Below are 23,207 nucleotides of genomic sequence, written 5' to 3' on the forward strand. Positions count from 1 at the left end.
CAGTTACAGTAGGGGGACAAGCATTTAGCTCTGTTCCTGCCTGTAGGCAGCCTGGGGACGTGCAGTCTACATGGGGCTCCTTGGGCTGGGGCCTTCAAACCTCAACGCCTGGAGAAGGGCAGTGGCTTCCTGAGTCTGGGTTCTGTCCTGATGCCCCTGTCCTTAATCTCACTGGCTTTATTTCCAGAGTTTTCTTTTTCTTCCTGTCCTCATTCTTGCTTTTTAAAGTTCTCCCCACTCAAAAGCTCATTTGCTTCCCAATGCTTCTGGATCGTTTCCATTCTGCATATACTATATTGGATAACATATTGACATTTTAAAATGCAATTTTATTATTCTATGGACAGGCACATAATTTTCCCAGCATGCTGGCCGCAGTAAACACATTTCTATCAGTAAAGGCAAGGGGCGTAGACGGCCCAGATGTGAACTGGTTTAAGGTGCTCTCTAAACCTTAGTTAAATGACCTAACATGCTACTTTGGAATTACTATAATGCCTTTAGGAAAGACATTTATCTGGCTATGTTTAATTTTCTAAGGCAATAGATTCAAGAAAAAAACCCAGGGAGGATTTATTTGCTCAGTACTTTCTGTGGTGATATTTTTATTTTGTATTAAACATACGTACTATATAAATTCAGTGATTCCACATTTTATCATGGTTTAGGGATATTTAAAATATCACATGCTATCAGCCTAACCATGAAACTTGTTTACCGAATTTCTTCCTGAGCCGAGTCCAGACACTCCTTAACTTAGAACAAATCACACATACAAAATGAAGATAAATGCCAACATCCAGAGCAATGCAAGTAAATATTGTTATGAGCACTGCTGGAAGAGAGGAATGAACATTGGGCTTGGGGTGAGAAAAACTGGGTTTGCAGCCCAACTTTTCTAATTAGTAGCAATGGGACGGCAGATAAATCTGAGCCTTGATTTTCTCATACAAAATTAGGACAATGGATTCTTCCTTCCTTTCTTTTCTTTGTTCACTTATGAATTCATTACTCTTACTGAATGCCTAATATGGGGTAGGTATTTTGGTAGGTAAGCAAACACTCAGTCTCCACCTTCATAGGTTGTCATAAAAGTCAAATGAGACAATCATAGCAAGCGCTACCATTTATCAAGTGCCTACTATGTACCGCAGACTTCACATTATTATCTGTTTTACAGTGTGCCAGGGACTTACATACGTTACCTGTTGTCCTCACTTAAACTTCAGGTAGTTCTTACTCCCCTGTACACGTGAGGTAACTGAAGCTCAACTAAGAAACTTGTCCAAAGTTAGATAACTTCTACAGGGCCTGACTGGGATTTGAACCATAGTGGATCTCATTCAAATGACCCTGATTTTCCAGTAGAGCCTGTGAATATGGAAGTTTTTTACAAACATAAAGCACCATATAAAAAGAAATATTATTTACTATTATTGTTATCTATATCCATGTGTGATGCTGTAAAAACAGTTAAAAACCAAAACCCAAACAGGAAATGGGTTTAGTCATGTTATTATGGGGATTCTCATTAAAATGCTTTAGATTCCTGGTTTTAGAGTTTGAAATTTCCATTCTCTTTTTCCCCTGTGGGCACACATTGCTGCTGTTCTTTTTCTGTCTTCAGCTCATGGCTGGGCTTTTGGCAAGCACATTATTTTAAAAAAAGAGAATTGAAATGTTTTTGTTGGAGAATCACTGTGTCAAGGAGGTTGTGTACCTTCTTGATGATGAAAATGGCAGTTTCTCATAAAAAGACAAAAACTCTCATTTCAAAAGGATGAATATAATGTTACTTAACTACTTTCTTCGGTACGCAGGCCTCTCACTGCTGCGGCCTCTCCCGTTGCAGAGCACAGGCTCCGGACGCACAGGCTCAGCAGCCACGGCTCACGGGCCCAGCCGCTCCGCGGCATGTGGGATCCTCCCAAACTGGGGCACGAACCCGCGTCCCCTGCATCGGCAGGCGGACTCCCAACCACTGCACCACCAGGGAAGCCCTACTTAACTATTTTCAAAAGGCTACTTTTAGGTCACTAAAGAAGTCCAAATATAAGAAAGAATAGTCTCTGAGGTCTGTAACATTTTCATTTGATTCAAGAATGGATACATTTTAATTTATTTTAACCTCTTGCCTTTTGGTATTTGGCTCTTCTGACAGGAAGCATTCGTCTACTGTGAGGTTTGTTTTCATACTATAGCCTGCCTTAACCGGGAGTCTGTTTTCATATATTCGTGAAAGCTAAATAAGGTCCCAAGTTTTTTGACACAAAGTACATATACTATTTCAATAGCTTAATTGAAATTTTAATTGAAATATAACATAAACAGAAAATTGTAAAAACTAGAAGTGTATTTTCACAAAATAGGCCGTAATGAGTACTCCCAAAAGCCTTATTCTTGCTGTCTCTCAAGTGTGCTATGCCCAAAGGTAACCACTATTCTGATTTCTATTATAAGAAATTAGTCTTGTCTGCTTTTGAACTTTATATAAATGGCAATAGCATCCTATAATATGTACCTTTTTGTGTCTGGCTTCATTCACTCAGCATTCTGTTTATGAGATTCACGCATATTGTTCCATGGTAGTAGAGGTCATCTATCTTTAAGGCTGTGTAATGCTCCATTGTATGAAATGCCACAATTTATTTCTTATTCATTCCACTTTATGTCGGCATTTCAGTAGTTTCTAGTTTGTGGCTGTTAAAATTACTGCTGCTTTGAATATTTGTGTATACATCATTTGACGCATATATGTATACACTTCTCGTGGCTATAGGCCTAGTGATGAAATTGCTGGGTGTTAGAATATTAAAATTTTACGCTTGAGTAGATACTGCTAGTTTTCCAAAGCAGTTGTGAAACCACATACAAGCCCCTGTGTCCCTGTCCTTTGAAGTAAAAGGCTTCTGCTTTAGTCTCCCAGGTCACCCCTGAGTCTCAAAAGATTGGCTCAAGGGTTGATGATTAGGAAACATGAAGATATAGGAACAAAGAATGGCTGTTGGGCCAGGGGACTGGTAACAATTTAGACTATTAACCAGCCATGTAGCAGAGTCACCTAACTCCCAGTTCCCTGAAAGATATAGATAAAGCTCTGACACACGTTCCTAAGTTGTTTTTTATAGGAAACAGACCCCCACTAGATGAAAACTGACTGCAAGCATGTAGATCCCAGAGTGGCTGAAACCGGGTTGGTGATGCTCAAAACTTCACCTTGATGCCCACCAATCTGAGAACTGTACACAAGCTTCTCATGGCCCCTGTAGCCCCCTCCCTTACACTGCCTTTAAGAAAGCCCTTTGCCTGACCTGAGATGTTAAGATTTTTTTTTTTTTTTTTTTTTGCGGTACGCGGGCCTCTCACTGTTGTGGCCTCTCCCGTTGCGGAGCACAGGCTCCGGACGCGCAGGCTCAGCGGCCATGGCTCACGGGCCCAGCCGCTGTGCGGCATGTGGGATCTTCCTGGACCGGGGCACAAACCCGTGTCCCCTGCATCGGCAGGCGGACTCTCAACCACTGCGCCACCAGGGAAGCCCTTAAGTTGGTTTTTAAGGACACTAGTCCACCATCGTCTTGGTCAGCTGGCTTTCCTTGCCTTAGCACCTTGTCACGTGACTTATTGGCCTGTCATGCGGTGAGTAGCTGGACCTGAGTGCAGTAACAGTTGCACTAATTAAAAAATCTCATCAGCAGTATATGAGAATTCTGATTGTTCTACAATCTTACCAGACTTTTTAATGTTAACCATTCTGGAGGGGTATAGTGGTATATCCCTGTGATCTTAGTTTACATTTCCCTAGTGATTAATGAGGTTGTATATTTTTTTCATATTTTTATTGGCTACTTCTACATCTTCTTTTGTGATGTGTTTTATAGTAGGTAGAAAAATGTCTCCCCAAAGATATCTATGTCCTAATTCCTAGAACCTGTGAATATGTTAGGTTACATGGCAAAGGAGAATTAAAGCTGCAGATAGAATTAAGGTTGCTAATCAGCTGACCTTAAAACAAGGAGATTATCCTAGATTACCTAGGTAAACCCAGTGTAATCACAAGAGTCCTTAAGAGTGGAAGAGGGAATTGGAAGAGAGAACCAGAGATGGCAGTGTGAGAAAGACTCGCTCAGTGTTGCTGGCTTTAAAGATGGAAGAATGGGACCATGGGCCAAGGAATGCTGGCAGCCTTTAGAAGCTGGAAAAGGTAAGAAAACAGATTTTGTCCTAGAACCTCCAGAAAGGGTGCAGCCCTGCTAACACCTTGATTGTAGCACAGTAAGACCCATTTCCACTTCTAAACTATAGATAATAAATTTATATTGTTTTTATCCACTAACTTTGTGGTAATTTGTTACAACTGCAGTGGGAAATTGATACATGTGCCTTCCAGTCCTTTGCCCATATTTCTATTGGGTCTGTATTTTTGATTTGTAGAGGTTACTGATATATTATGGATATGAGTGTTTTGTTGAGTTCGTTTAGGGTTTTGCATCTATGTTCTTAATAGAAGTTCACATAATTTTCCTTTCTTGTAAGGTCCTTGTCAGTTTTGGTAACAAGGTTTTGCTGACCAAATTAAAATCACTTTGAGATGTGGTCCCTCTTTTTTCATTCTCTCATAAAGCAGATATAGATTACTGTTATTTGTTTATTAAATGGTGGAATTTACCAGTGAAGCCATATGGGCCTGGAGTTTTCTTTCTGATAATATTTTTTTAATTAAAGAATTCAATTTGGTTAGTAGATATAAGATTGTTCAGATTTTCTATTTTTTCTTATTTTGACTTTGATAACCTGTATTTTTTTAAAGAAAAAATCTCTTCTAAATTTTCAAATTTATTTGCATAAATTTGCTTATAATATTTTCTTTTTAAAATGTTCATATTATCTGTAGTGATGCCCTCTTTTCATTCCTGAATTTGGTAATGCTTGCCTTCTCTCCCTCTTTTTTATCTTGATGCATCTTGCTAGAAATTTATTAATTTTAACTTTTTTCACAGGATAAAATTTTCACTTTGTTGATTTACTCTATTATGTGTGACTTTTCTAATTTCATTATTTTTCTTGTTCTTGTCTTTAATATTTCCTTTCTTCTAATTTCTCTGCATTTAACTTGCTGGTTTTTGAAAAGCAATACTTAATCACATAGTATTTTAGTCTTTATTTATTCTCTGATATATATGCATTTTAACACTAACATATCTGTCTAAGCACTGCTTCTGCTACAAATCACACATTTTGATCTATTTGTCTCACTCAGTTAAAAATATTCTCTAATTTCCTTTCTAACTTCTTCTTTCACCCATGGGTCATTTAGAAGTACATTGCTTAATTTCCAAGTATTTGAGAATTTTCTAGTTATATTTTTCTTATTTCTAGATTACTTCCAATGTAGTCAGAGTACATATTCTCTTTGATTTCAGTCATTTGAAATGTGTTGAGATGTGCTTTATAGCCAAGCATTATGTCAATTTTGGAAAATGTTCATTTTGCATTAAAAAGATGTTCATTTTTTAGTTATTGTGAGCAGTGTTCTATGTATGTCAAACAGGTTTAGTTTGTTAGTCAGGTTGTTCAAATCTTCTGTGTCTCTATGATATGTTAATATCTACTTGTTCAATCAAATATTGAAAGAGGTTCGTTAAAATCTACTCTGATTATGGATCTATCTATCTCTTTTCATTCTGTTAGTTTTTGTTTGGATTTTTGAGACTATGTTATTAAATACGTACAACTATAGAATTATATTATTTTCCTTGGGGACTGACCTTTTTTAACATATAACATGTTCCTCTTTATCCTTAATAATCCTTCTTACTTTAAACCTACTTTGGCTGGTGTTAGCTTCATTATGTTAGCTTTCTTTGGCTAGCATTTGCATGGTATATCAGGCACCCTTGTGCACTGTCTCACATTCTCTTGGCCTCACATGTGATTACAGCATTAATTTTGACTCCAGAAATAATTATACAGAAATAAGATTTTAAAATTCTTCGTAATATAAAGATTTACATCAGCATGTCAACTGGTCTCATATACCAGGAAAACATTAATAATCAATACCAGTATATATCCTAATGAAGTTACTGAACATGAATGTTTTAAAAAAGTAAATGGACATCAAGACAAAACTCAAACCATGTACCAAGGGGAAAATATCAGGTTGATGATATTAGATTCCTCCCTGTACCTCAATGCTAGAAAACAGTATCTGCTGCATTCTTGGGGAATATGTACCCCAGTAATTTTCACATAGGCAAGTTGTCCCTGAAACCTAACAAGCAAACATGTCTGTGTTCAAGAACTTTAGGAATACAGAATTTACAAAACAAATAATCTAAATTTAACTGGATGGCATAATTCAGCCCACCTAGACATAAATCAAAAAATTTGAAATGATGAAAATACAATAAAAATATGAGTGATGAGCATCTAATCCATCAAATATATAAATAAAATTTGAAATCTGCCACAGTTAATGAAATGTAAATGTTATAAACCTTAACAGTATACAAAATAAAATAATCAGAAGGGGAGAAAGTCTAAGTGTGTCAGTTTCATGCTTTGTTATAGCAGGGAATCAATAAGTAGATTCCACCTAAAATTAAAACATTTAGTTTGTTATATATAGTAACTCCGACCTCCCAGCATTTTTCCTAATGCTTTTAATTAGCTTGTGAGATTTTTTTGACTTCTTATTCAGTTAATTAAAGTGTAATCAAATTTACTCTATGTATGAGGAAAGAAATGCCTGAAACAGTGATCTCTAGTTGTTAACCATGGCTTTTGGGGGTGGTAGGCTTCTGATAATTGTTTTCCACTTTTTCATTGTTCTTTTCCTATTGCTTGACTTTTCCTTTTCTTATAATGAACATGCATCATTTATTTTTACAAAATCCATAAAGTTATTTTTCTAGAAATAATAGAGACAGCAATAGAGCCATCTTTAGTTAGATGAATTTTTCTCACCTTTTTCGAAATTACTTTTTAGAAGGAACTTTATATTTTATCTTAAAAGATGCTAGTGATTGAATTATTCTTTGTCATGGTGAGCCTAATGTGATCAATTTTTATTTGGGTATCACTAATGAAGAGTGAAATTCTTTTCCTCTGCAACTCCCAGCATTCTCTATCATTCAGTATAACCTTTCATATCCCAGACTTACCTGTTTTAAGTCAGGTCTGTCATCTCTTCTTCTTAGATCTATGAACAGACAGTGTCACCCAAAAGGACACTCTCTGAGGAACAGGATGGTGGTGGGGTGCTTCTGGTTTGAAAGCTCGTCAGAATGACAGCCATTCTACTGTGTACTACACAGTAGAGTCAAAGAATTAAAATGCAGAGTGCTCTGTTTTATTATTGAACATGGGGAGGACAGGAAAAATTGGTTCACAATTATTGAGCACCTGATATGTGCCAGGCACGGTCACAGCAATCCTGTGAGTTAGGTGTTACCAATTTCTTTGTACGCATGGAGAAACAAACTTGGGGAAGGCGGATGAATTGCCTCTGGTCACGAGGTTGTCAGAGAATGCTTGTGCTCCACTCTGACCTCTTCTCTGTTTCTATTACTGCTGTGGAAATTGTTCCCATTTGCTTTTTAAAATTTTTACAGTTTTGTTTACTACACTCAAAAAGAAATCTTAAACTTTTACCTTTGATACATTTTGCTCAAAGTTGTTTACATTTTAAGAATTTCTATAAAGACAATAGAAGCAGACAATTCCAGCCAGAATCAAAATTTAATGGTGAAATGAGATCAAACCCACAAAGAGTTAATTACTCTAGCTCTAATTAAGTGTAGTCTTCTTAAAAGAAAAAAAAAAAAAGGCTGCTTTATCCTGGCAAGAAGCCTGTGAAAAAGGGACGATCTGTCACAGACTCACAGAACACAGTAATTAAGGTCTGAAACGCTTCCCAAAGAACAGGAAGAGTTCACTCAGAGTTAACTGTTTAAACAGCATCCCAAGTGAAATGTCATTGCCACTGTATGTTTTTAGATTGAATTGATTTAATTTCTTACTGTTTGCTTCTAAGTAGGAATTAGAGCCTCCATTAGGAATTGCTAACATGTCCGTTCTGGACTCTCTTAGCCCAGGACGGGAGAAGAGGGAAGGACGGATGTGGTGTGCATGTTATGGATGCTGCAGCCAGAACCTGGTCACAGGGCTAATGTTTGCAGCAGGCAGGAATGATGAACGATGAATGAACTCACACTGCGTTTACATGTCTCATTTTGAAACTAATCATTTACATGCTCTAAGTAAGATGTTATGCTTTCACAAAAGCATTAAAATTCACAAGTAAATGAAAATGCGTATATTGTTCCAAAAGTATACTTAAATTTTGCATGTTTCATTTCACAGCAGAGACCCAGTCAGTCAACACATTCATGTGGTGACACCTGTAACTCACACATGGTGGTTTAATTTAGTAACAGTTGATTTCCTTTCATAATAAAATGATCACCTGAACTCAGCTTCATGGATTGTTCCATTGTTCTTCCTTGCTGTCACTGTGAACCAGTATTTAGGCTTCGCCCAGGACATCGACTCCAATTATACAATATAGCAAATGAGCAAAACTGTTGAAATTGTCACTTTCGTCTTACCAAGGTTGTGAGGATTGCCATTTTTCTCAACTCATTGGGAATTTGTTTTTATATGCATGTCACACAGTCATTTGTTGTTTATATTAGGGGACAGATTTGGTAAATCATGTTTAGTTCATGTGGCTTGTGAACAGAAATATATTTCTCACTTTTCTTTTTTTTTCTTTTTTTTTTTTTGTGGTATGCGGGCCTCTCCCATCGTGGAGCACAGGATCCGGACGCACAGGCCCAGCGGCCATGGCCCACGGGCCCAGCTGCTCTGCGGCCTGTGGGATCCTCCCGGACCGGGGCACGAACCTGCGTCCCCTGCATTGGCAGGCAGACTCTCGACCACTGCGCCACCAGGGAAGCCCTGTTTCTCACTTTTTAAAAGCGATTAACTATTTCACTTGCCTGCTAAAAATAATAGCTAATATTTGTTATTATTAGCTAATAACAAATATTAGCTAATATCTTGAGAGATATTAGACCCTTTCGTGCGTTGTTCTTTTTAATATTTTCAACAACCCTATGGATAAAATATTATCATTATCCCAGTTTTACATGTGGGAATCCGAGATTAAGTACAATAACTTGCCTTGGGTCACGTAGAGCAGGATTTCACACCCAGATAGTTTAACCATGAAGGCTTGGTTGCTGTATCATATGTCCTCTTTAGAGAAATGAATGACAGATGCCCTTAGCCTGTGCACCAGAAGACTGTTTAATAATTAAAAGGAGTAGGGAACTTTTTAATGGTCTAACATTATGTTCTGATAGTGGCAGATTAACTAGGAGGATATGTCTCATGTCTATACTAGCAAAATTCTAGATCATTTAAATCAGTGAAATGATAGAAGGATGCTTCGGGTTTTCACACTGTTATCATTTTTGACTACGGGATGCCATGTAGAAGCCGAGCAAACAGAAAAGTCAACCATTTATGAAACTAGAGGGATATCTTCTTCCTCCATCTTATTTCCTCCTTGTTCTGCTACTCAAGATTAATTTAAAATCTCATCACCTAACTGTGGGTGTATCATGTTACTAACTCATGCAATCCATTATCCACTCAAAAGGCATCTCACATTGGAGAAATTGTGATATCCAATGGACCAAGACCATGAACCATTTTATACTTCTAAGTATGATCCAAACTCTTTGGAGAACCTCTGGCCTCTGGCACAATATTTTCACAGACGTGAGAGTTTAGTTTCCTATGAGCTCAGTGGTATTTAACGATAAATCCTGAACTACATGTTTAGCAAAAGCAGTGGGAAAATGGATGTCAAGTCCATTAATCAGAGATGAAAAAAAATTCTCTGGGTTAGAATGTCAACCAGGCATAAGCTGTGCCTTGCACTGTAAAGTCTATTCAAATGACCTCCTGATTAGGTCAGCTTGTCCTTCTGCCCTGAGATATTTTAAAAACAGAAACTGGCAGTTAGAGCTATAATCCTTATGATACTTCAGGCTGTGAGTAGTAGATACTTGGTCATAGGGACAACTGTAAGCAACTCCTGTGTAGCATTTTGCTCAGAGCTGTCAGCTTGACCACATCACATACAAAATTGATGTAAAGCTGAATGCTCTGCAAAGTAAACATATCCATTAGATGAGAAGTGTTTCAGGGTAATTTTAAATAGTCTGAAAATATGCATTTGTAACTGAAGGATTTATTTAAAACTGATTTTGGGAACAGTAAAAGTAGGGAAAATGGTGTTTACTTCTTATATTCTAGATAAAAGGAAGCACTAAGAAAAGAAACCTGAATTGTACCTAACAGAATTGATATGGTAGAGAATGTGCTGTTGGCATTTGTGACTGTATTAGAAATGGGGTGATATTAACTGCTAACCATTTGAAAGTTGCAAATGCCCATTTATGAATTCCTGGTGTAAATGCACAGGGCACAATCAAGTATATTTACAGCCTATGAATCACTAAAGACTTGGGAGGCAGCATCTCGTCCCTGGCAGATGCTATCCACATTCCTCGGCTCTCGCGGTGGCATACAGAAACAGAGGCTGCTTCTGGAAAGAAGAATAAAGACTCCAAAAGGCTTAAATTAGAGTGGCTTTGAAATGAAATGCATTTTAAAAATGTGCTTTAGTGCTGCCATAAAATGATGCTATTGTTGTATTTGTCATACTTCTGTTAAAAATGAGGCCATTTATACAGAGATATAGACAGTGAGCCGGGAGGGAGAATTGGGAGATGTTGGAATGTTTGATGATATTCTTTTCCTTCTTGGGCATTGGGAAATTCCGCAGTTGTCATTCGCATTAGAAGAATGTAGAACATTAGCTGAGCAATGCCAGGATACCCTTATGGGAGGAACCAAGGCTACTTAACCTCTTGAATGCCACATTGCTAGAGGATTTAACATGTATGGAGGAGTTAGAGGAAATCATTTAGGGGGGAAATATTCTACAAAGCATGATGGTTAAATCCAAAGAATAGGGATATCATGATGCCTGGGGACAGCCTCTGCTGTCCATCAATTCTGGTACCCTGGGGGACATCCTTTTCGCTTCCTGCTTTGTATATTCCAGTGTGAAAATGAGACTGCTTACCCTCCCAATCACTCCCACCCCTCTCATCCTCCTCTACTCTTCTCTATGTGCTCTTGGAAGAAACCCCTGGCAAACAGAAAAAGCCTGCTCATTCATAGCTAACCTATTCTGATCTGTGCATCCAATGAATGTTGTTTCACTGTTTATCTTAAGACCCATTTCTTTCAGAAACTTTTTTCTTAATTCTTAAGTTTTATCCTATACATGTCCCAAAGCTCCGAGTTTGAAGATGAATGTATTTATAAATTTATTCTTGGGGACATATGATTTACTTGTATTTATAAAAAAAATTTTGGGGGGGCATCTCCAATGAACCAGGAGCTTTGTGTGGAGTACAGAGTGAACAAAATAGTTTCCATCCTCCAGGGTCTTACACTGCAGGGTGACAGTTAGCACATTTGTTTGCAAAGCAATGTGTACAATTCTTCCTTCCTTTTCCTAAAAATTAGCAGGAAAAAAAGCTATGTAGAGCACTCCACCCTCCACCCCAAGGATCATAAATACAGGCATTTAAAAATAAAATTTTGATTAGGAATTGGGAACAGATAGTCCTTCTATAAGAAAATAGCTCATGATTAAACAAAGTCTTATTCTGTTTATCTTAGGAGAAAATTCATATTTAAAGAACAACCAACCTGCTCATATATTTTCTCTGCTTCCTTAATTCCCAAATGTTTAGTTCATACTTACATTCACTAATTTATCAAGTTTTCTTGAATTTTTCTGTTGTTCCCCAAATCAAGAACCCACCATCTAAGGAAGGAGAAAGATATAAACAGAAAGTTGTAACACCTAATTAGTTTCTATTGGAGAAGTATGAAGAAAGTTCTGTAGGAGCAAAGAAGAGGCAAAAACTAACATGGCTTGGTGAGGAAGTGAGAGTAGTCTTTTTGGAGATGATAAGATTTTTCCAAGTAAAGAAGCAAGGGAAGAGTATTCCAAGCAGTAGAGTAGCATATACAAAGATACAAAGTAGCATATACAAAGAGGCTAGAACAATCCTGGAAGGTTGAAAAAAAGTGGTTATTCGAACGTTTCTTGAGAATCAGGCTACAACGAGATCAAAGAGGTGGGCAAATAGATAGGAATGTAAAGTGAGGAGTCTTACATGGCAGATAAATGAAGCTGGATGGTCTTTTTGGCAGAGGGAGTTCTGGCAGCTTTTTGAACAGGAGCATGGCACGGTCAGTATATTATGATCACTTTAGAAAAAGAAAGATATTAGAGTGAAATAAAAAGAGATATCTTTGTGATGTCTGAGAAGTGGGTCCATGAGGGTAACCTGGAGAAGAGATTCCAGGAGCCTGAATGTGACAGTGGTAGTGAGGCTGCAGAAGGGGAACACACTGGAGAGGTTGTCAGTAAATGAAATACATTAAATAGAAGGTGGTGACTAAGTTGCTATGAGGTGAGGGAGAGAAAAAAGACAAGAATGAATCTAGATTTATCATATTACCCAGTTGATGGTTGGTGTCACAAGGCAGTTAAAAGGAGCATGTGCTGGGGGCAAGGTAATAAGTTTGGTGTGGGACGTGTTGAATTCCAGGAGTCTGTTGGGGACTCTAAATATCTGCCTAAACTAAACTCTAAACAGGGAGCCTGTCACTTATCCCAACACACAGTGCCAGTCAGTTGAGAGCTCTGCTGCTTTCTATATGCTTCTCTGTTCCCCCTGCTACAGGACTGGGTAGCAAGATAGGGGAGGAGGAATAAGAGCATCAGGTGAGGGAAGAGAGAAAAGGCTGACCATGGACTCCTTTTGCTTTCCAATTACAATTGCATCAAGTCTCAGCTAAGAGAGGTGAGAAACTGCAACTCTAAATTGAGTTGGGAGCATCACATAGTAGACAATATTGGGTATTTTAATTACAGATATTGCTGAGTTTTTTCTATTTCAGTGACTTTGGGACTTTTTGTTAGCTAAGGGTAACAGGTGAATAGCTGGAATAGTCATCCAGTGGCAGAGGAAAAACTGGTGCCACAGGGAACATTTGAAGGGACACTGAGTGATCAAAATAAAGTTATAATCACCATGAGGAATCTACATAGAGGAATAAAAAGGGTCTTAGATTGAAGCTTGGGTAACACCAACATTTAAAGAGCTGGCAGAAGGAGAGACATCTTTGGAAGAGAAATTGCTGGGCAATGATGCTCCCTACTTTGTTATGGATTTAAACCTCATAGTGTTTTTTTTTTAAATTACCCATCTCTTCAGATAAATAAACTTAAGCTTAGAGAGGGAAATATTACTCCCAAGGTCACATAGCTAACTATGTGGCAGAGCTAGGATCCTAAGCCTGATGGGATTGATCTCAAAACCATTATGCTGGGAATTCCCTGGCGGTCCAGTGGTTAGGACCCCTAGCCCTCACTGCCAAGGGCCCGGGTTCGATCCCTGGTCGGGGAACTAAGATCCCACAAGCTGCGTGGCCAGAATAACAAAAACAAACAAACAAAAAATCAAAACCATTGTGCTAACTATTCTCTAAATAAAAATCACTAATTTAGAATTATGAGAAAAATACGAATAAAGAATCGAGTGATATTAAAACCAATAATACAATGTTGAACATTTCAAAGACAGGGTTAGTAAGAATTGTGATGCTGACTCAAAGTATTGCAAATAAAATTGGCATAAGATTAAAGATACTGCAAATCTTCAATACCAAATGGTAAACCCTAATAGCAAACTTGTGCTTTTTCCCTGATGTTTCCTACAATGTGGGCTGATGCTCAACTCAATTCAATGATCAAGGTCAGCTGGAGACCTTGATCAATGTCAGTGACCTGCTTGTTTCTGCAGTGGCCTTATGTCTGGAGGAAGCCGAAGGAAACCTCCTTCGTTGCTCCTACCCACCCTGTACCTACACTTTTTTTGTAAGCTTTTTTCAGTTGTGCCTCATTCTTATGAAAAAAAAGTCATAAAAATAACTTTACATTTGGGTTTCAATTATGTACTGAATGAGGATCTTTAAGCAACATAATCATTAAAAAAAAAAATAGAAAACATGGCCTTTTCTGAGTTACTTCACCTATTTAAAAACATGTTTGTAAGGGAATGCCTAAGCTGATTCAAGAAACGTAAGACTCGGGGAGGGATAGATTGGAATAGAATTTGTACATTGACATGTACACACTGCTATATTTAAAATAGATAACCAACAAGGACCTACTGTATAGCACAAGAATCTCTGCTCAATACTCTGTAATAACCTAAATGGGAAAAGAATTTGAAAAAGAATAGATACATGTATATGCATAACTGAATCACTTTGCTGTATACCTGAAACTAACAAAACATTGGTAATCAGTTATGCTCCAATATAAAATAAAAATTAAAATAAAGAAGTGTAAGACTCACTTGTCATTTTAGTTTTCATTAGTAAAGATATGAAATAAGAATAAGGACACAACCTTAACTGAAAATGAGGTGAGTTGTGGTTGGAGAAGCAGGAGCTCCAGCACACAGTCAGGGGTAGGAGCCACTGTAGGGCAGTGCCTTCCAGCCATTAGCAGTGAGTTTTTTTCTTCTTCTTAAAGACTTTCTTCTTGCTTGACCAAGTCTTTGTTTAAGTTTTAATTTTGGAATTTTTCTGTGGTAGAAATGTCTTACAGAGCAGTGAAAATAAGGTTAAATTGTTCCTTTTGAAGGAAGGCTGATTACTGAGGTGAGAGAGGCCAGCCACAACCAAAAACAGTACAGAATTTGTACTGTTCAATGAGAAATAAAAGTCTGCAGCATCCTGATTTTCTGTTCTCTGTATGCCTATTCTTTCTACACTTACAGCCTTGCAAATGCCATCTTCTAAAGAGTGCCTTATTGATAGTGCAATTTTTAGGTAAATTGAAATCTTTCTCTTTCAATCTAAATGCTCCATCTCTCTGTCTCTCTCTGTCTCTCTCTCACACACACAACTGAATTAATAGTTTAGTTGGCTATTAACAGAGGCTATTTTGCATGCTAATTGCCCCACATATAGACCAGACCGCTGAAGGAGGACTCTGACCTGATCCTAGTGATACTTGTTATTTGACTTCTTAAATTAATTTTTTATTTGTAATCCTAGGTTTTGTTGACCTTGGAGAACCCTCTGAAAGAGCAATCTGAGAACTGATTTCAGTGGGTAGACAGGCATATGGAGAATAAGAAATAATAGTGTAGTCAGGTAGGTCAAATTTGGATTCATATTTCAAAGGTCAGAAGTGCAAATTCCATTAAGGTTGTACTTAGATAAGATTTCTTTTAAAACAGTTTTTTTCATCTTTACTTTGAAAAATCTTTCCTTTGAAAAATCTGTAAAATAATCTATGATCCAGGATATTTTATATATTGGGAAAAAGCTGAGTTGTAAAAATAAATATCATGATCATGACTAAATATAAGATCTTATTACAATGAACCTCCATTGATTTCAATATGAAACAAGGGTTCAGAGGTGAATGGACAAATTTGCAGTTGAAAATACTCCTTTAGAGAAATTGAAGATCCTACTGTCACCAACAGAATTCCTGCTGGAGTCTTGAAGTGATAGACCGGTTTAGTTCTGAGCAAACTCTAGGATGTGGGTGTGAATTGGCTAAGGGAGTCTTGGAGGTAGAATGGTAGATGTCTTAATTTGTAATAATTCAGTCCATAGAATTCTGCCCCTGACCCCCCAAAATTCATGTCCTTCTTTCATGCAAAATACATTCATTTCATCCCAGCATCCAGCATCAACTCTATAGTCAAAAGTCCAAGGTGTCTTCTAGAACAGATATGGGTAAGACTTGTGGGATGATTCATCCTGAGGCAAAATTCCTCTCCATTTATGAACCTAAGAAGTCAGGCAAGTTATGTGCTTCCAAAATGCAACGGTGAAACAGGCATAAAGTAGATATTTCCATTCCAAGAGGGAGAGGTTGGGAAGAAGAAAAGGGTGATGGCTCCCTAGCAAGTTCAAAATCTAGCAAGGTGAATTCCACTGGATCTTAAAGCTTTGAGAATAATCTTTTGGTTGATAGATCCCCTTCCAGGTTGACTGCGGTAGCAACTTCACTTCCACAGCTCTGCGGGGTGGCTCTGCCCTTTGGCTTGGTGGAGTACCACCTTTGAGGCACTGGTGAAGGAATCCTGGCCTCAGAAACAGGAGAGGTGGCTCTATCCATTGAAACCCAGGAGGAACCAGCCCTGCCCCCTGGGCCTCTGGCAGGAGAAGCAACATGATGATCTCTGAACGGCTTTTAGGGTCTGTCTTCCATTCCTTAAGGAATAGTGCTAAGTTGCAGCTGAATAGCTTTATGGTCCCATCCTGTAAAATCTGTGTCTAGCGGTCTTCCTTCATTCTGTCCCACTTTCTCTCTCTCCCTAAGTTCAAAATTGGCAGTGTCTTTGCTGGTATAATCCTATCTTCTCTTTATTGAGCCACACTTTCACTATTCTCATCTGAACACGCTTTCTCATTTTTTGTAATATGGTCAGGCCAAGAATTTTCCAAATCTTTAAGTTCTGGTTGCTTTTTGCTTAATACTTCCTTCTTCAATTCATTTCTCTTTTCTCACATTTTACTATAAGCAGTCAGGAGGCTCCAAGCTTCCTTCAACACTGCTTAGAAATCTCAACTAGATAGCCAGTTTCATTGCTTTTAAGTTCTACTTTCCATAAAACACTAGAACATAGTTCAACCAAGTTCTTTGCCACTTTATAACTAGGGCCACCTTTCTTCCAGTTACCAATAGCACGTTCCTCATTTCCATCCGAGATATCACCAAAATCGCCCTTAATTGTCCATATTCTAGCACGTACCTTAAAACTCTTCCAGCCCTTACCTATTACCCAGTCCCAAAGCTGCTTCCGCATGTTTAGGTGTTTGTTACAGCATCATTCCACTTCTTGGTGCCCAAATCTATCTTAGTGAGCTCAGCCTGCTATAACAAAATAGCATAGACTGGGTGACTAAGCAATAGACATTTATTTTTCATAGTTCTGGAGGCTGGGAAGCCCAAGATCAAAGTGCCAACAGATTTGGTTCCCTGATAAAAGCCCTCTTCCTAGCTCGCAGATAGCCATCTTCCCCCTATGTCCTCATATGGTGGAGGGAGAGAGCAAGCTCTCTGGTGTGTCTTCTTATAAGGGCACTAATCCCTTCAGAAAGGCCCCATCCTCATGACCTCATCTAAATCTAATTACCTTTCAAAGGCCCACCTCCAAATAGCATCCCATTGGGAGTTAGGCTTTCAACATATGAATTTGGGGCAGGGGGACATGATTCAGTCCATGGCAAAAGAGAGAACGAAGAAAGAGAAGTATTTTTTCCTTTGGCTGTGACTTCCCTGCCTCATCTCTAGCTAACTCACATTATCTGTGGACTAGGAAAAAATTGAGTGAGTCCTGTTTTCACCCATCTCCATCCTTATTCCTATAAACACATGCTTTATTAATTCTGTCACACTATGATCTTGAGCAAGTTATTTAATGCTCCTGGGACTCCATTTTCTGGTTTTCTTAGGGCTGGGTGAAATCAAACAAGTGGGGTGTGTGTGTATGTGTGTGTGTGTGTGTGTGTGTGTGTGTGTGTGTGTGTGTGTGTGTGTGTGTGGTGATAGTGATGACTAGATCAGGCAAGAAATTTCCCTGTTAGCATCTTAACTGTGACCTCCTGGGGGCAGGATTGTGCTCCTCAGGAGCACAGTCCTTTTGGTTCCCTTGGATTTGTTGATGATTTAGTGATGGGCCTACTGTTTTTTTCTGGGTTACAGTTGAATCCAACAGGAGGGATACACTTAAGAAAAGGGAATCCATAGTCTCTGGCTCCTATTCCTTAATCATGGACCTGCTGGTCCTCAGCTCCATGAATCCCTTTTCTGGTTCATGCATCCCTGGGGAGTTCTTATAGGATCCAGTGATCATCATTGACAGGGAGCTTCCTCCCACTTCTGCTCCTGCTCTGGTGTACCTCTAGCTCCCTCTAGCTCCTCCTTCTGTGGTCCGCTGGTTGTCACAAGGCCCTCAGCCCTCTGGCTGTGGCTATTAATCCTGAATGGCTTTGCAAAGCCACTGACTACCACGGGTTTACTACTTTCTATTCCAATTATCACCTACTGAAGGGAGAAACAGCTCCTTTTCTCTTTAGTGTTTCTGACTTCTTAGGCCACAGTACAAAGACGCCTTGCTCACTGAGTTCCAGTCACTGGCCGTTTGTTTGGAACTTGGCACAATTCTCCTTAACTGAGTTTGGGAGACAAATAAAGGGATTGTGTATAGTACTACACACAAATCATTCCTCCCAACCAATGTTCCTTACAGAGTCCTTGACCGAGTTGAAAAGCCCTTAATCCCTCTTCCCTCAAGTTGATTTATGGACCTGTCCAGCCTCCCTTCTTCCCTCCCCCTTCCTTTTCTTCCCTTTCTTCCTTCTCCTCCACCTCCCTTGCTTCCTTCCTCCCTTCCCTCATCCTTCCTTCTTGATGACTAATAGATGTGCAGAGGCAAGACCTTGAGGAAAGAGTTGGGAACTGACCACTTGGTTGGGGGGATGTGGGGAGAGCTGCGATCAGGAAGGTACAAAGAAGTGTTAACAGACGCTTTCTTCGCAGGGCTGCCTCTGTGAAGGCTGATCACTAATCTCCCTCCTGCAGGGCTGATCAGCATTTGGCTACATCCCTTGCTGCCTGAGAGACTGGTAGGCTTGGAGGTGGTTTTCTTGCTCCCCTAGACACCATACTTTTGAAACATGAACTTGAGGGGAGAGACATCAGTAGGAAAGAGGGTTTAGGTAAAAGCTATTTATATCTTTTTCTACTGCAAATAACCCAGAATGAGGCCTGTAATATAAGATGAGGAAGTAAGGACAAAATGTAAACCCTGTATTAATTTACCTGTTTGTCTTTGTGGGTTTAAGTTAACCCTTATTATTGAGTCTCCATATATTGTTTTCTAATTAAAATATATATATATATATGTCTAATGAGTTTTCAGAATAATAAGGCATTTATAATACTCTAATGGAGGGCATTCCTTTCATCTTTATTTACTTAGCAGCATAATCAGGACCAATTTAGAAAGGTTAGATGTGGTCAGAGGAAATTTATGAAAAGTGGCTATTAAGAGATAGAGCATACATATGCAGACTATAGTTAAATAACGGTAAGTAGGATGTGTTTATTAAATGATGCAGGGATTTTATCCCTTCATTCCTGATGCCTCTTAGTACCTGACATTATACTGCTATGGTTTCCATGGAAACAGCACACACTCTTCCTTTCAGCTGACCTAAAGTTCAAGCCCTGCTGTTGCAATAGAAATTCTCAGAAACACCTCCATTTTTATTAAAAACAAAAATACCGAATCTATGCAAAAAGTAAAAGCAAGAAAAGAGGGCAAGAAAATCCATTGACTATATTGCAGAAAAAAAAGAGAATGTGCAATATTTTCATTAAGAGGGAATCAAGAAACAATTTACTCCGCTGGAGGTTGAGAGTGTCTGTCATTTCCTTTCCCTAAACTACCTTAGAATTGATCCTCCTGAGCCTGCCTTAACATCTGCACCTTTCATTTCTAATTCAACGTGTTCTACTATTTTTAGTTTTCTGGAAGTATTTCTTTTACTGATTTAAGAACTTGTTTCTCTGTGACTCACAATAAAATTGTTGATTTTGTCCGTAAATTGTGGTAACAAAGAGAGGTTAAATTTAGGGTGGGATTACTGGAATAAGACATTTCACATGAGGTTACAAGGTGGGTATTGTCCACAGCCTTTTTTTGTTTGGTTCAAGATAATTTGGGTTGAAAATAACAAAAACTTAACTTTGATTGGTCTATATAAGAAAGTGGATTCATTGGCTCATGTCAACAAAGGATCCAGAGGCATAGTTTGATCTGGGTTCTGGGTCTGTTTCTCTAGGATTTTCTTGACTCTGACCTCTGTGTGCTAACATAGTCCAAGGGCCAGCTGCTTCAAATGCCTAAAGCAGTTACCCAGATTACATTAGCCTACAAGAGCAAGAAAATGGGGACATCTTTCCAGGGTTCCCTATCAAGTAGCTTCTTCAGCTCTATTGCTCTGTTTGGGTCAAGGGCCACCCATGAGTGGGCGGGACATAGGATAATGTTGATTGGCTTTTAGCCTGAGGCACATGTTCCATTCCTGGGTTACAGTGGGGTCAGTCTCTTCCAAAGCATATGGGCTGCATGGCAGAGGTATGGATATTAATGTAAAATTGGGGGAAATTAGCAGGAGAAGGATGGATGGATGGTGGGGGAACAGTCACTATCCACTATAAAGGGTTAACTCATGAGTCTCAGACCACATTATCCACAGTGCCCAGCACGTACATATCTCTACTGTAGTTGTGAATCTCATTGTAATTCCAAATCAAATCTCACATTCGAAAGAGAGATATTAGTTAACGTGCAGTCATAATTTTTCTTAGTCACGATTTAACCTTCTCACTTAACTCTATTTAACATTGCAGCCTATCCTCCTAATCACAGTATCTTGTCTTATTCTACTTTTTCTTTCTTCCATAGTACTTAGCACTTTCACCATACTGTGAAATGAATGTTTATGCTGGTTGTTTATTATGTTCATTGATGTATCCCAAGCACTTAGTGAATGGCATGTAGATGCTCAATAAGTATTTGTTGAATGAATAAACAATAAATGAATAAATAAATGAATGGATTGCATAAATGAATAATTGAATCTAGTCAGATACTTTGTGGCCATTTACGAAGGCTATTTAATTTTCTGATTTTCGACAACTGGAACTAGTGCCCTAAGATACCGTTCCCCAGGGAGTTTTGTCCCTGCAGGTTGTTGTGCTCCTGTAGGCCGGTGACAATAACACCATCCTGACTTGACCATTCTGAGAGGGATTTGTTTCTTGGTCTTTGAAACCCATTTACTTGCTTGGGAATGAGAATGGTGGGCTAGAAGGAAAGCATGGTTCTACTGTAAGCTGTAAATCTCGGCCTCAAGCAGTCAAGATCACTCTTGGCTTGAAGGAGTTAACTGTGCTTTAGAGGAGCTCTCTGCTGGCCTCTTATAGTGCTGGTGTGATCTAGAAGCACGCACCTTCAAGCCTCTCAGGACAATTTGAAGTCTAATAGTCAACCTGAAAAGAAAATGTTTCTCTCAGTTTAGGGTGAAATCCACTTCTTTTCTTTGCAGTGTCTATTCATCCTGGGCAGCCTGGCTCATGAACCACGCAAGCAGATTCTTCACAAAGCAAACCTTGAGACAAAGGCCATATTGGGAATGGGCCCTGACAGGTAAATTGTCTGCTCTCGGTGGCCTGGGAGGAGGAATGAAAAGTCCCATCTGCTCTCGTGAGAGAGGCTGGCATTCCTATGCTGCCTAGCTCGCTGCTGATGCGTGTTTCAGGGTGTTTTGATTGCTAAGGGCTCATGATAACTTGCAGTTCAGCTCTAGTCTGTTGGCCTCTCAAACTGATCCCAGGAGTCATACAATGGGTTCCTCTTGAGTACTATGATGCATTTCTCCACCACTGGGGTGTCAGAGTAAAGGATTCGGGAGACTGCCCTCTGGAGAGCATATCCCCAGCTTCATCTAATCATTCCACACAGATGCTTATCCTGTGGGCTCTTTTACCCTACACCCGAAATCCACCTGAATTCCAGGGATGATAGCCACACTAGTCTGTATTCCCGTCTTGCTGTGTGTAGCGCTCCCAGTCAGAAATCAGCTTCACTGTGGTGATTAGGTAAAGGTTCTGCTTGTATGGTTTTCTAGCCACAGTCCTTGACACCAAGATTGAACAGTTCACCCTGTTCTGGTAAGCTATATGTAAGAACCATCAGAGGCAGGGGTGATATTAAAATATTTAATAACCTGTGCAGCATGAGCTTGGGACATTGCAAGTGGAGGCTGGCCAGTGAGAGGAATGTATCAGTCCAGCACAGAGAACCACCTGTGTGAGCTGTGATTTCAGCCTCTAGTTCCCTTTCACCATCTGTGGATTGAATGGTCACTGTTTAGAGTTTTTACGTCATCTTGTCATCTGTTTCTCCAGATGAGAAGACTTTTCCTAAGGGAGGTAAGTGAATGACTTGCTTAAAGTCATAGATAATTTAAATGTAACCCAAATAAATCCTGGAACCCCGCTAATCCGAACTTTGTTTGTTGTTCCATGCAAGTAAACACACCTGGAAACCCAAAATAACGACACATATTGTGAATCCTTTTTTAGTTCTTCAAGGAAATGACAGAGGAAAGTGCATCTAATAAACGGCTAAAGTCATCTTTTCTCTCTACTGCTTCCTTTCTTAGCGTATTTCATGTAGATTGCAGCTGCTACTCCACATGCCTATTTTCCTCCTGTCACGCTCTCAAAATGTCTTCCAGAAACCCCACATACGTGGGTAAAACGATCCTCTTTCTACTGTTGAAGGGTGTGCCATGAGGTCTTGTATAAAGGGCTGGTTTGGCCAGGCTGCAGGAGGGGGGCTGACAGACTAGGAAACCATATTCCCCTTGACCCCACCAGCCTAGACCTCCTGATTCCCTACAAGGGAAGCACCTGGAGCCCACTGAGAAATGTAGTGAGTGCTTCTTGCAGTCTGACGGCTTCCCTAGTGAGAAATCATTTTTGGAAATTTCAGTTAAATAAAATTCTGCACCTCATTGCACATATTAGTTGTAAGTGCTAGGACTCAGACCAAACCCCAGGGTTTCTGGGGTCTGTGCAAACTGAGCGTGTGTCTCGGTTACACTCAACACATAGTGAATACACAGCAAATATTTATTAAATAAATGAATAAACCTTGGTTGAGTTGAGACAGATAATTTAGGAAGAAAATGACATTATGAGGAAAAAGACATGGAATAGTTCCTTCCTTCCTTCCTTCTTTTCCTACCACGATGATCAGAATTGACCGTCTGCATTGAAGAAGTGCATCAACGGATGGTTCCATTCTTCTGTTCACTCTGAGCAGACCCTTTGTAATTGACTTTTACATTCTGTCTGTTTTCTCTTCCTGTCACTTTTCCCCCTCTCTTTTTCAGTGTATCCGTGTGAGTAATTTTCCATTATATTGTTATATCCA

General features: G+C 39.2%; 1 long non-coding RNA gene across 1 annotated transcript in view; it reads left to right on the forward strand.

The window, feature by feature from the left end:
• LOC116741838 overlaps positions 1–21,414 on the forward strand; it is a 115,519-nt gene extending 94,105 nt beyond the window's left edge. Inside the window, exon 4 of the long non-coding RNA XR_004346289.1 lies at positions 21,313–21,414. This is a non-coding gene — a long non-coding RNA (uncharacterized LOC116741838). The remainder of the gene's footprint in view (positions 1–21,312) is intronic.
• Positions 21,415–23,207: the final 1,793 nt, after the last annotated feature.

The sequence above is a fragment of the Phocoena sinus genome, chromosome 1 (assembly GCF_008692025.1).
Source record: "Phocoena sinus isolate mPhoSin1 chromosome 1, mPhoSin1.pri, whole genome shotgun sequence".
In the NCBI taxonomy this organism is placed as follows: Eukaryota; Metazoa; Chordata; class Mammalia; order Artiodactyla; family Phocoenidae; genus Phocoena; species Phocoena sinus.